The 12,953-nt window shown below is 40.3% G+C and overlaps 1 protein-coding gene across 1 annotated transcript in view; it reads right to left on the bottom strand.

Moving 5' to 3' along the window:
- Positions 1–12,953, bottom strand: part of ccdc39 (coiled-coil domain containing 39) — a 71,045-nt gene that overhangs the window by 6,626 nt on the left and 51,466 nt on the right. The gene's annotated exons all lie outside the window — the stretch shown is intronic.

Here is a 12,953-nt window from a genome sequence, read left to right as displayed (position 1 = left end):
AAATTTAAATACCTATTTTGTTCTAAATGTAGACATGCACCCATGACAGTACACACACATACACGCATATGTCATCTCAGTCAGTTTCGGGACAAAAAAAATAACATTCAGCAGCATATCTGGGCCTGGATTTCTCATTAATCAAAATTAAAATGTAGAATATCCACAATACGAGCCAGTACTGATCACACCGATATAAGCAAAATTACATCTGCAAGCTTGTGGTTATTGATACACCACCCGGCCCTACAATACCTGCTCTCATTATTATAGAAAAGAAAATCAATCTATGTACTTTTCACATCCTCTTGTCCATTTCAGCATCACAAGGACCTTGAATCCTAGGTCTGCAACCTACAGACGCGAGGCAGGCACAAACCTGGACAGGGCACACTAGCCTATCACAGGGTGATTTTGTGGGTGCACACACTCACACACTTAAGCCCCAAGTTTAGCATCACGAATTTAGGCTGCATGTCTTTACGGCAGGAGAAACCTATGCAGGGAGAATATATGAACTCCAAGTAGGAAATGCCCCAAAAATGAATCTAGGTGATCTGCACAAACTGGACTAGCTGAAGAGAGGAATTATCAGGAGTTGAGTACACGCACTTATAGCGCCATCTGCTGTTTAGGAAGTTGAAGTTGCTTCCATGCCCATCTGTGAAATAATCATGCAGAAACAAATGCCGTTGAATGGTCTTTCTTGTTGAACTTCTGAGCTGCTTGCGCTTGGATCATATAAATGTACATATAAATGTACTCTGGTTAGCTTGTTTTATACACTGCAACATGTTTTCTGTGGTGGGATGGCAAAGATTTAGGATTAAATCCATTTAGCTGATTAGGAAATTCACAACATATTCACAAAAAAGTCCAGACACGCCTATTAAATTAACCAATATTTTTCATAGTTTCACCTTGAGAAAAAAAAACATTGTAGAAACAATGTAATTCCACCTGCATAAACCAACATATGTTGTGTTTTAAAAGCTGATGACATGCATATACCACCAAGGAAAGTAGGGGAGCTAAAATATTAGCCAGGTATGTAGCTGATCCAAGCTTGGTTGAAATTTATCTTGAAAACATTACTTACCTCAAGGTGTTTCTTTAAATTAGAAGTTGAAACTTTTGATGCTAATAGAGTCTTAATTAATGCAAGACACTACTGACATTCAACAGTAAATGATTTTCCACTTTCTGTTTGAACCACACTCGGTCATGGTTGCGCATACTGACCTACAGCTTTAGTGCTGATATACAATTCATCTCTGCCCTCTACTGGGCAAAGGGAAAAGTGTGCATGTGATGATTTAAAACAAAGACAAAACATTCATCTTCCATCCATCCATTTTCCAAACCGCTTATCCTACTGGGTCATGAGGGGTCCAGAGCCTATCCCGTAAGCAACGGGCATTAGGGAGGGAACAACCCAAAATGGGGGGCCAGCCCATCGCAGGGCACACTCACACACCGTTCACTCACACATGCACACCTACGGGCAATTTAGTAACTCCAATTAGCCTCAGCATGTTTTTGGACTGTGGGGGGAAACCGGAGTACCTGGAGGAAACCCCACGACGACATGGGGAGAACATGCAAACTCCACACACATGTGACCCAGGCGGAGACTCGAACCCGGGTCCCAGAGGTGTGAGGCAACAGTGCTAACCACTTTAGCCTAAAGACGAAACAAACAACAACAAAAAAACAGGCATGTCATTCAAAAGATTTTTTAGAACTATTTTTATATCGCAGATATATTCTAAAAGTATTCTCTTATTTTTTTAAAGAGTAATTGTATTACACATACTACCTTGTGGTAATGTGGTAGTTTATGCTGCAATACAGATGGATTGGTAACCCTTTACTTAAAGCCATGATTTTAGTCATTTATAAACACATTGATAATGCATTATAATGCATTCATAATGTATTATAAACATGGCTATAATTTTTTATAAAAAGGCATAACACAGTATAGCCATATTTATTATGCATTATGAATGCTTTTGTCATGCCCGGCTCGTCCGCTCCTCGTGTGTGCCACGCCCCCTGATTACCCATGTGTGCTTCCCTGATCGTCTCCATCTGTGTCTGCTTATTTTGATTAGTCACGTCCTATTTAAGTCCTGGTCTTACCTGTTCCCCTTGTCCGTCATTGTGGTTATGGTGTGGTTGAATGTCTCCAGTCCCTGTTCCCACAATAAACCCTGTAGTTTGCCCTGATCTTTGCCTGTCAGCCTGTTCTTACCCACCTGCCGGCACGATCGCCGCTCAGCACGCAAGTGATCATGACAGCTTTATGAAGCTCTCATCTATAATGCACTATAGATAACCTTTATAATCCAGTACAAACCATCCTTAATGCTTATACCAACCATTATAATGCATTATAAAGGTACCTATGGTATAGTAAAGGTATATTTCTCTGTTGGGAAAAAAAATTGTTTAGCTAAACAACTTATAGCCATGCCTGAGGATGCCAACCCACGCAGAGGTGAGGTGTGCTTTTCGTCATGTTTTTTGGAATTATTGTTCTTTTCATTGGTTGTAACAAATTAACTAATTTGTCATTTAGAGGGTCTTCCTCTTACACCCCGGCATGTAGGAGTACTTTTAAAACATTTGTTTTTCGCTCTCCACTCATGCAGCTTTCAGCTGTCCTGCTCAATCACTTACAGTTAGCTGTGTCGTCAGTGACATACCCACATCAAATGTGTTTAGATGGTTAGCGTTCAGCATCCCTCTTAGTTTGTGATTAAGGCAGGCAAACTTGGGGCACATTTTTTCCAATAATTTATCACAAGTGAAAGCATCTAGATATGAAAGCCACATAAAGTGTGACAGGTGTGTTGACAATAAAATAACCATTTAATTTTTAAAGTGCTGTGAAATTAAATAGCTAAATAGTTGTTATGTACATGTAACCATTGAAATAGAATTAAATTAAATATGTAATGAATGTAACTAAAGCAGTGCTTTACATAGTGGGTCTGTTTGTCGGTTTCTGTCATACCCTCTGTTCCTGTCCCCTTGTTCTAATGTATCTTACCTCCCATTTCAGCCTTCGTGTGACTCACTCCAGCTGCCCCTCGTCTGCTTCCTCATTAGTGATGTATAAAGTGCCTCCAGGGTTTGAGCTCCCCAGTCCAGTCATTGATGTAGCCACCTGTTTCTGCTCCGGATACTGTCCAGTGCTGTCTCATCTTCTCCACTCCTTGTCTCCCTGTTTTGACCCCTCGTGGTCCTTTTTAGTTTGCCCCATTTGTGCTGCGATTCTTTTCAGTAAAGCCCCCTTTAAGTTTCCTGATGCCTGCCTTCCTCTTTGTCCTTGCCCTTGAAGTGACAGTTTGGTTTTTAGATTTCAACATTGCTTATAACGGAATATCCTAAACTAGAAAAAATGTCAGTTATTTGATTATGCATGGGGACGCTTTATGTTTTGGTTTATAATTTCTCGTAGCCAGTTTTGCCAACTTGTATTAGATGTCACATGATATGCCCATCTTCATTTTACCTCCCCCAAAACACTGAAGGAGGAAGTGGTCCGACCTGACAGTCATCCGACCTGAGTGAGAAGGCTACCTCTCTAAACTGCTGAAGACCGTATCAAATAGGAGATGCATGTTTTTTGTTTTTCCACTGCATGATACAATAGACAACGCTGTTGCTTCAGATGCACGGTCATTCGGCAAAATGCCAAAATCACAATGCATGGCCTGTCGTGAAATGTTTATATTTCAATGTGTCTGTATTCAATAACAGCCCAAGTAAGATACTCTTAATAAAGATAAATTTTTATGCAAAAATACTGTGTCATTGCTAAACTATGACACGTTGTAACACCAGTGACAGAACAGTTTTATTTCACCTTGCAAAATGGCAAAATTAACAGATAGACTACTAAGTTTAACTTCCATATTCATAACCTTTTAATTTTTCTAATCATTCATGACATTAACGTTAGTTACTGATGCGACAGATATACTGTACCACCAGTAATATCAGTGACATTCTGATTAAAATGGAAGACTTTTCTTTAAATGGGTAAGGTGACCTTGTGAATCTATTTAAAATCAGTGACAAACACATTTCAATAAATGACAGTTTTTGAATGTAGTGCAATGTTAATGTAACTTTTATACAATTTCTGGTTATACCTTTCAAAAATGTCTGTATATTAAATATGTTTTATAAATGTAGTGCTACTGTGAAACATGGTAAAACCTCTGTGACATGGATTCCTACTTCAAACGGAGCATGACCCAGATGGTATTTCATGTATAAGATGGATTCTCTGCTGCTCCACCACCGGGAGGCGCTGTTCGAGAAGGCCCAGGAGCTGGAGGCCCCAAAGCCAGAGAGATGAAAACAAAAGCAGAGATTACAGGGTTCAGAGCGTCACTGTCCAACCTCAACAGCCGGTTGAACAAGATGGACCAGACCTCCCTCAAGCAACAGAAAATTAAGTACAACCAGATGAAAGACCAGAGTCAGACCTGCATGGAGCTTTCTTTGATGTGATTGCAGTTGATGGATTTAGGATGTGTCTGTGTATCAGCTGTCCATCATATTTGCAGGCATCTCACACTAAAAAATTATTGGTGAATTCTCAGTGGTGATAGAAGCTGTACAGCTTATAAGCAGTACCATGCAGAGACAAGTGCTCAATGCCAGTGGTACAGTAAATGGTAAATCTACAATGGAAAGGTAAATCTACAAACTATATCGAGGTACTCAACTGGCAAACTCCAATCCAAAATACTGCTACAACTCAACCACTACCTACACACTACTACCTAGGTGTACCTAATGAAGTAGCTACTGAAGTGTGTCTGGGAAATTGAGAAATGAAAATCAAATCAACCGTGACACACATGTGGATGTGCTCACATTCTTTTGGAGTAAACGAATAGTTATACTAACTGATACAATCATGTGGAACCAGGACTTCCAGATCCAGCAGCTGGAGAGGAAGATTTCTCGCCTGAAGGGGGAGGTGACTGGGGAGGAAAAGTGGGTGCTGGAGGCCAAGGTGTCTGACCTGTCCGAAGCTTTGGAGGAGAAGAGGACAGCGTCCAGCATGCTGATGCTACAGCTGAAAAGACTGCAGGTACACTGGTCTTTATCTGAGGGACGGGTCTCCAGTACCTGTTGATTGGCACTTTTCAGCCTTCAGAGCAAGATATGATTTTAGTATAGAAATAATACATTTTAGAATTTTTTTGGATTCTGCTGAAAAATAAAATGTTAGACTGGCATTTCATACTTGTGTCATCTTTAGAATTTGCCAATTGAGAATTCTTGTTTTCAGCCCAAAAGCATTGTGTAGAATATGAAATTTCAGAGCTGAATGTTAGTATCTAAACCATTATGAATTGTACAAAGGGTTCCCATAGTTTATAAAACTCTTTCATTTTCCCTTTGACTGTATATTTTGTTTTTTTTAGGGCCAGATTGTCAGACTATAAATACCTTGTTAAAACATAATGCTTACACTTACCATTATAATGGATTATGAAGGTATTTATAGTGCATTATAGATGAGCTTCATAAAGCATTCATAATGCATAATAAACACGGCTATAATTTCTTATGCCTTTTTAAAATAGTTATACAGTAGCTGTGTTTATAATTCTTTATGAATGCACTATTATGCATTATGAAGATATTGCTTTATGACTGCTTTAAGTAAACTCTTACCGACTTCTCTTTTGAGGCTGTTCCGTGTCATAAAACCAGGATATACCTTCCTTTTCTTGTAAGTGCTCCAGAGAAAGTCATTCAATGGTGGATAGTAAAATACATTTTAATATGGGAGTGTATAGAGCTTCTGATCTGTAGATATTTGAAAAAATGTTTCTGAGAAACTTTAAAAGTATTAGCCAGCTGTTGGGAAATCATCAGGACCCCTTCATTGTACAGATCTTTCAATTTACATATTCCCTTTTGCATCCAGTTTTGGGAGCCCATATTTCTCATCCCTAACAATTGTACTTCCATCCATCCATCCATCCATCCATCCATCTCATTTATTCAGAGCAATTAAGGGACACTGTAATCAACATACACAAGGAAGTTATTTCTGAGAATTCAGTCGTATTTTGAATACACTTGTAGCTTATTCCAGTCCACAAATAATTACCATGGAGAATTTAGAGAAGCTGCTTCCTGGTGGAGGAATCTGGAGTTTCCAGAGGACAACCACAAACATGTGGAGAGATTCTGCAAACTTCACACTCACACACAGAAGGAATGCCGTCAACCACTGAGTCACTGTCCCACCCAAGATCAGTATTTACGTCTAATTTATATTAAGAATTATTTATAGAGCAGAATGTGCCGTGTTTATGTTTGTGTTGGCCTGTCACGTCAGTATCAAAGTGCATGATTGGCAAGATGAAAAAGAGGTATGAGATTCTGACTGTATCCATACCTACCCCTGAGGGTGAGGAGGAGAGGTCTCAGGCTTACTGCATCATCAAATGAATGCTTATTAATATGCTGCTAAAGCAGCCAAACACTTGTGTTTGTTTACATGTTTGATTTTTTTTTTAGATCCTAGCTAAGCCTCTGCTCCTGTGATCGGAAGGTTGCTGGTTCGATCACAACTTCGGCAGAATCGTCACTTCTCTGGGCCCTTGAACAAGGCCCTTAACCCCCAGCTCCATGGGCGTCCCTATGGGTGGCTACTCTTCGCTGCCAAGCTTACTGTCACCTACATATGTGTCTGTGTGTCACGGAGACCAAGTATCATCATTTCATTTATTCAGGCTGCACAGAAGAAGGAAGAGCTCCAGCGTAAGGGGGACAATCTGGATGCTAAAATCGACAAGGCAGAGAAGGAGATCCAGGCTCTGGAGAACACCCTGCATGTGGTCAACAGCCGCAATACCACTTACCGGAAATCATTCCACAAAGTAGAGGAGTCAAGTAGGCGTGATGCGTTATTTCAGGATGTCCATCCACAAGCTATGTTTCAGATGCACCCTCTGCTGCAACCACTTAATCTTTTTATGATGTTCATTCTGCATGACACGTTTTGTGTTTTTAGGTGAGGAATATCAGGAGAAGCTCAGGCTAGAGGAGCAAAAGAGAGCTGTAGAGGAAAGGTATAAACATAAAAGAAGGCAAATGAAAGAACTACAGGATGACATTCAGGTATGTTTGTTGTGCAGTGTTATCTAGTTTCCATTTTCCCAGAATCCACTGCCACTGTTAGAGCAATACACATTAGCTTTAGTACAGTTTAATTTTTTAAAAGATGTTATATCATCATAACGTAACACAATTTACAAATACATAACAAGAAAGGTTTAAATCTCAAAAAAAAAAAAGAATTACAAATAATTGACTTTTCTGAGGGGGCGGCATGGTGGTGCAGTGGTTAGCACTGTTGCCTCACACCTCTGGGACCCGGGTTCGAGTTTCCGCCTGGGTTGCATGTGTGTGGAGTTTGCATGTTCTCCCCATGTCGTCGTGAGGTTTCCTCCGGGTACTCCGGTTTCCCCCCACAGTCCAAAAACATGCTGAGGCTAATTGGAGTTGCTACATTGCCCGTAGGCGCACATGCGAGTGAATGGTGTGTGAGTGTGCCCTGCAATGGGCTGGCCGCCCATCCTGGGTTATTCCCTGCCTCGTGCCCATTGCTTCCGGGATAGGCTCCGGACCCCCCGCGACCCAGTAGGATAAGCAGTTTGGAAAATGGATGGATGACTATTCTGATGTACTGTGTTCATTACTTTGATTGGTGATGTTCCTGTTGCAGAGTGCTGGCATTTTCCTGCCCAAGGGCACTGCATGTTTCACTGTAGCTGTGAGTGTTACAAGCCATGGCCTGGAAAGAAGCAGGAAAGAAGCACAAATAGGATAAAATGTGGTTCTTTGGAATGAATAATTCAAGTACAGAATTGCAAAGTCTGTCAGTCAGATTCCCATGAATAATTTATAAAGTATGACAGGAAGTATGTTTCAGTCATACAAGGAAGTAAACATGTTTACAAACATATGTTTGTTGTGCAGTGTTATCTAGTTTCCATTTTCCCAGAATCCACTGCCACTGTTAGAGCAATACACATTAGCTTTAGTACAGTTGAATTTGGATAAATGAGGATATATCACTATAACTTAATTTACAAATCTTTAAGAGAAATATAAAAAATAAACACAAGTACTTGAATATTGTAATTGATTGTGTTCATTACCTAGTTAGCAATGTTCCTGTTGCAGTGTTGGCGTTTTCCTGCCCAAGGGCACTGCATATTTCACTGTAGCTGTGAGTGTTACAAGCCATGGCCTGGAAGGAAGCAGGAAAGAAGCACAAATAGGATAAAATGGGGGCTTTGAATGAATAATCTAAGAACAGAAATATCCCAAAACCTGTCAGAGATTCATTAAATAAACTACAGGATATGACAGAAAGTATGTTTCAGTCATACAAAGAAGTAAACATGAAAAGATTTCTTGTGAAACCGCACATTATGAAATGTCCTACATACTTTGTTCTATCTATTCATTGACCGTTATAGTGGGTGGGGTGTGGGTCTGCCGTTTACGGCTCTGTACCTGCTCCTCAGAGAGAACTGAAGCCATATGACAGCAAAGTTAAAGTGCTACCATGTTATCATGGTCAGTGGTGTCCATGCGGGGGTCTTGGTGTGAGATGCTGCCAGGAGATGTTACTGTTGTCAAGGCTCACGATAATCCCTGCGGAGTAATAGGTCTGTCTAACATGCATGTCCCTCTGTATGAAGCTCAAACGGAATCCTGGTTTGTGAAAAAGGGAGCTAAGCCATTACTAAGGGGATTGAAGGAAATGGCCCATTAAGCTAATTTCTGCAGGCTTACTTGGGGGGTACATTTTAAAGTAGGGTTGTGAGAGCATGGGACAAGAGGATGAAGTCAATTTGGACAATCCATATCACCAGACTTTCACAATGGTGTCTATATCCCACGTTGCACAAAGTATATGTACTGTAATAAGTCAGGGTTAATGCATGACAAGCTGTTCATTATATGTTTTTAAGTGCATGGCTGTGGAGGTGAAGTACTGCCCAATGCAAAGCAGGGTGCATTTAAACACATATAATCCATGGCTTGGGGTGTATTAATCTACTTATACCACAGTTACCACACATTTGGATTACATGTTTGTAACATAAAAACATTATTCTCATGTTTATGAGCAGAAAAAACACTTATTAGTAAAACTACTTTCTTTCACCAATGATTAAAGCATTCTGTTTAGTTTCTGTCAATTTTAAATTTTGTATATTTAAATAATGTTAGTTGTAATCATAAAATTGTAATAGCGCATTGAATTACTGCTGTGATTTGCCTGACAGGCACTACATGTGTAGTTATTAGCCACCATTCTGGTCAATCAGATTACAATTGAGTATTGCCCTGATAATATTATGTAACTAATTTTAAAATCATAGGTGAGAGACTCCCTCAAATGACTCATTCAACAAGAAGAAGGTCACACCCTGCTCCACCCCGTCAACAAAAATCCTCTTGGTCTACATTTGAATTCCAATCATAATTTGCTCCTGTGAAAAATGAAGAACTACTTCACAGTGTACTGACACAAAAGGACAACAGCGCAGGTATACAGCATAGCAAACATAGCAACCTCAAATAAAGTTAATTATTTTGCCATTTGCACAAGTACTACTAAACTGGCTTTTTTAAATCCCATATTACACTCCTATGAGACACACAGACACTGCTGAGAGCAAAGACTGGGCTCATGAGCCATTTGTCTGTCCACCCCCCCAACGCCCCCCTGCCTCCCCCCCTCCGTGGGAGCAACTGCAAGGGTTTTGCAGTGGTATGATTCTCTGCCAGTACTGGAATTTGAACCAAGGACTCTCCGATTACGGGCAAAGAATAGTTATCCACATACCGCAACAAGCACTAAGACGTAATCTTCCCGTTTGCTCAGTTCATACAGTGTCTGTGTTTTTTTGATCTCGTAAATAAATATTTATGCACTGTCCTGTTCGGAAATAGCACTGGACAGAGATGCTGCTGGAAGCGATGCAGGGACATCCAGACCTGAGAGATGCCATTGATATGTACTTTCAGCAGGTACGGTGCCCACTGAACCACAAAATCTGTACAATAAATCTAAAAATACAAAATATAAATGTAAATCCTAAAAGCATGAAATACACAAAAATACATAATACAGTTCCCTTCTGGGTGGCACACATCTATTGTTAGCCTTACAGACTGGGCCAGCCCAGAATTCTGATTGTAAATGCGCCCCCCCCCGACACACGCATACACACACACACACACACACACAGATTATGTGACTTCACACTCCGTCATGTGTACCGCATCTGCATCATTGAGTATTTGTGTGCTTTCTGCACAGCTGGTTGCTGGGCTCTTCAAGCAGCCACACCTCCTGCCACACGGACCTGGGTATGACTTTCTCGGTGACGTCTGCTCCTTGTCACACCATCCCCACCCCATTGAAATGTGTATGATTTACCAGGTTATGAGTGGTTAAACAAATACAGCTCTGACACACTGAGGTCTGGACCTCTGTAATTATTTTCAGAGCTAAAAATAACAGACTTCACTGAAAGCAGATTAAAGCTACATTGTGCGCTTGTGATCATGCAGCAATGTTAATGAAGGCAGCATATCATTCAGTAAGACAAGACAATGATCATTATCTGTAATAAAATATCCCAAAACAGCGACCTGTTACAGTACCTGGAGTAAAGATAATTGTATGAAACGTGCTAAATATAAGAATGAATGAATGATGAATTAATGCCTTTTATTGTCACTATATACATGTACAATGAGATTAAAAGCAACTCCTGCAGTGCAAAAATGTATGTAGAACATACAACAAACAATAAACAAATAGTGCAAAAAGTACAAAGAGTTCTGCGGTACTATATACATATGGAAGGAATAAATAACTTTGTAGGTTATTGCACATTATTTAAATATTACACAGTAGTGATGATCATGTGCAATGAGTAATGGATGTTGGACACAGAGCGATGATATTGTACAGTGTACAGATATAGCACAGTTATTACCAATACCATTTAGATATTGAATACTGCACAGTTGATGGAGAGAAGAAAGTCCAGTGGTTGGGGGGTTAGACTGTGTAGTCAGTGCATGTGAGTTTAGAGTGGTTATGGCTTTTCGGAAAAAAACTGTGCTTGAGTCTGTCCTTGTTGTGATGCACCTGTAGTGTCTCCCTGATGGCAGCAGGTCAAACAGATCAGAACCTGGGTGGGAGGTGTCCTTGATTATGTTTTTTGCTCTGCTGAGGCAGCGGGAGGTGTAAATATCCATCGGCCTCTCCCTGTCTGCCATGGTGCAGCTGCCGTAACAGACGGTGATACAGTACGTCAGCAGGCTCTCCATGGACCAGCGGTAGAAGGTCAGTAGCAGGGTGGAGTCCAGGTTGTGCTTCCTGAGGACCCTCGGGAAGTATAACCGCTGCTGAGCCTTCTTGGTGACTGCTGTGATGTTGTCAGTCCAGGCGACGTTGAGCGGAGATTAGGATGCCGAGAAACCGGAAGGAACGGACCCTCTCCAACACACTCGCCGTTGATGTAGAGGAAAGCCTTGCATAGCCTAGGCTACTCTGGCCATGTTAAAGCTTGAGTTTCTTTCATATTATACCTAATGGGCTAGACTAGGCTAACTAACGTTTCACAAAATGACAATACTTAAAAATAATGACAAACAGCTTAAGAAGGGGACGGTATCAGTTATAGAATGGAATAGAACCATTTCAAAGCCAGATTCGGATATCAAAACAAGTGTATGTGATGTTAGCTTGAAATAGTGTGTTAATCAAGCATTTCTCTTTCATTTTTATCTTTAAACTACCTGCTTTATATCCATAATATTTTACTGCTCTATAATGTTCTCATGAAATAAACCTCAATTCACTCAGCGAGGTACATTCAAACAGTAACCCCACACAGTCTGTTATGACCTAAACTCTAATTAAAATGAATTGAACACTGCAAATTTGGAATGAAATTTCAGCATGTGTCAGTTACTAACATAGCATGTTAATGTTAATGTTAACCATAGTAATTATGTTAGACAATATGTAACCACGCAATACTTGTACTTTGATATAGTTTTCCTATAATTAAGTATCAATTACAGGACTAGAATTGATGGCTGGAGTGGAAGGGGCGGCAGGGAATGTCAGAAGACCAGATCTGAGGTGCTGAGTATTAACACACGTCCCTCTTATGATGCTCCTACTATCCTGGAAGAAGTCTTACCCCTGTTAGCCACACAAGCCTGTTGTATCTCCCCCAAAACCTCTGCTTTTCCTGTCATCTATCTCTTGATTTGTTTTTAATTTCAGTTTTCTTTTTATTTCCTTTTATGCATTTCCATAATGTGTGCTGTCAGTCCAGTTCCAGCTGCACCCTGTTCCCTGAAAAATCTAGCTTATTGTAGTAGGATGCCTAGTCACCATGTAATTTATTATGTGAAGTATGTTGCTTAATCAGAATGAGAATACTTTTATTATCGTGCAGGAAACTGTTTATAACTACAGACTTCAGAGTCTACAGCCACATGAAACGACAAAAATACACAGTACCCCATACAACAAATTCTATGTAAAAATAAGTGTACTGTGAACATCATTATGCCATATTATATTATTTAGTCAATATGCAAACGTATTATGGGTGTAATGGTACACGTACTCGTCATGCCCTTCTCATGATTTAGTGCCATTTATGTGCCCCCTTTATGTGAAATGATGTGTCCTGTACAGCAAACAAATGTCTCAATGAGTGCCCTTCTAGGGAGGAACATATGATGCAGTGCCCTATAAGTTGCCCTTACAGCGGTGTAGCTGGTCCCTATGGGTACCCTTCCAATGGAAAAGGGTGCTGTTACTAAGTGCACTCTAAGCCACTCCCATACAG

Source organism: Brienomyrus brachyistius, chromosome 21 (assembly GCF_023856365.1).
Source record: "Brienomyrus brachyistius isolate T26 chromosome 21, BBRACH_0.4, whole genome shotgun sequence".
NCBI lineage: Eukaryota > Metazoa > Chordata > Actinopteri > Osteoglossiformes > Mormyridae > Brienomyrus > Brienomyrus brachyistius.
Note: the sequence above shows the minus strand (reverse complement) of the source record. Positions and strands in the feature narration are given on the sequence as shown.